Genomic DNA, 2157 nt, shown 5'->3' with positions numbered 1-2157 from the left:
AAAAGTGTGGATTATTGTAACCTGGATTAAAAGTGTGGATTATTGTAGTGAAGGCTTCGTCTTCAACCATCGACAGAGGCCTCATGTCAGTGACGATCATGTTCAGGATGTTTCAGTGAAGACAGCTGCTGCTGTGGTGTCCATGATGTCTGTCCATCATGAAGGATGTTGTTGTTTGTTGTCGTTTTCTGGAATGAGAGAGTAAATATGTTTTATATCATAATTTACAGCAACTCAAGAAACACCTTGTTTCACTTACAGGGTTAGGTTCAGGCAAAAGTAGCTAAAAGAGCAATTAAACACACACACACACATATATAAAATACTTAGTTACACACATTTGAGTAGATGTAATAAATGACTTTAATCCCTGTTTAAATGCAAATCATCCTGCCATACCTGCAGTGTCTTCAGACTTTGCCAACAAATTAAAAGTTGAAGCTTAATCATTAAATTATTATCTTTGTGTTAGATTTATTTATAAATCACATTTAAACACTGCTTGTTCCAATTAAATTAAATAAAAAGTAACACACGTTCTCTATCACCGTCATTAACCAGATAAACAAACAAACAAACAAACAAACAAACAGCTTCATCTACAGACAGACTGACGTTACGTTTTCTCTCTTGAAACAGAACAAAGTGTTAAATTGTAGAGACTCACCTGCAACACATGTTGTATCTGCTGCAGCTCCTTCCTCCTCCTCGTGACTCCCACATGTTTACGTTTCACCTCCCCTGTGTCGTGTCGTCACTTTTTCAAAGCTGCATGTTTCTCAGTTTTTATCTTTGTCAAGTTCTCCCACACTTTTAAGGACTTGGGTCGAACAGTGTTCTCCGCGTCTGTCATTTGCAAAATTGACTTAATTCCTTTGAAAACAGCCTCTGCTCTGCTTCCTCCTCGCTCTGTTTCATTATTATTTAGTAATTCAGTTTATTTTACCTACATGGATGAACTGTCCAGGTCATGTGACATTCATGTTTTGATCATTTCAGGTGCCATCAGGTGCCTAGATCCAGCAGTTGTTGGGACTTCTGCCTGCCAGCTCTTCTTGATGACGAAAACTTAGTGGAAACTACAAAAATCTTAATATAAGGACATTCTACGGAATGAAACTGACAAATGGATGATACACCTAGAAAATGTTTTTTCGGCTTTTATACCAACCTTTCACATTTTTGATTCAGTGCAAACAAAAACATTACCTGGATAATAAATAAACTGAATTAAAACAACGCACGGCTTTTAATTTTAGTCAGGACACATAATCTTGGTATAATTTGAAATGTTATTAAGCCTTATACTTTAAATTAAATTTGAACGCTGCCGGGGAAAAGCAGCATTTAGTAACATCGGAACAACCAAGCCGGAAATTCAGATCACAAGTTAAAAAAACACGTATTAATAAATTCATGTTAACTAAATATCGCCTGTTTGTAAACGCATTTAAACAGTAGAGCGCTTACCAGCAAATGATATACAGCTAAAAACAAAACGTAGCGCAGCTTCAGACTCGGTGTCACCGATAAAAACGTCCGTGTTGAACAGTGACGCTTGAACCGTCAGGTCATTTGCGCATGTGCCAAAATACATCAGCTGATTTGCACTTTTTTTTTAATTTTTTTATCAACTTTATTTCAATCAGACAATATTACAAAAATCTTCCAATCCAAAGAAGCATCAAAACACAATAAAAAAAAGATACATAACTATCACAGACCCTATCAAACTAGACCTCACAGTTCTTAACTAAATATAAATGCAACTATATCAACAAATATACAAAAATAACTTCAAGTTTAAATAGCAGAGGATCTGAAACATTAAACAAAGAAATTCAATACAAAGAGAAAAGGAATAATAAACAACAAAGGGATCTGCTTATAGGATAAAATTAAATTTCTGCATAAGAGTTTTTGTTCTTAGAAGTTTTTTATTGTTAAAATTAAGCTTTTCAATAGAGGCAATACATATTTTTAGGTCAGTTTCTTTAAAATTATTAAATGAGGGTATTTTTTCATTCCACTTCATTTTGTGTATGTAATATTTTGCTATAATTATAATTTGATTTATTATAAATAGATCGTCTGAAGAAAATAATGAATTATTAAAGATGAGCAATATTTGCATTTTTGATAACACAATGTACTTTT

General features: G+C 33.7%; 1 protein-coding gene across 1 annotated transcript in view; it reads right to left on the bottom strand.

Annotated features, from left to right (window-relative positions):
* Positions 1–1562, bottom strand: part of LOC119412190 (small vasohibin binding protein) — a 4503-nt gene extending 2941 nt beyond the window's left edge. The window contains exon 1 of the mRNA XM_037679168.1: positions 1471–1562. The gene's annotated coding sequence lies outside the window, so the exon portion shown is untranslated. The remainder of the gene's footprint in view (positions 1–1470) is intronic.
* Positions 1563–2157: the final 595 nt, after the last annotated feature.

Source organism: Nematolebias whitei, chromosome 7 (assembly GCF_014905685.2).
Source record: "Nematolebias whitei isolate Nwh7 chromosome 7, NemWhi1, whole genome shotgun sequence".
Taxonomy (NCBI): Eukaryota; Metazoa; Chordata; class Actinopteri; order Cyprinodontiformes; family Rivulidae; genus Nematolebias; species Nematolebias whitei.
Note: the sequence above shows the minus strand (reverse complement) of the source record. Positions and strands in the feature narration are given on the sequence as shown.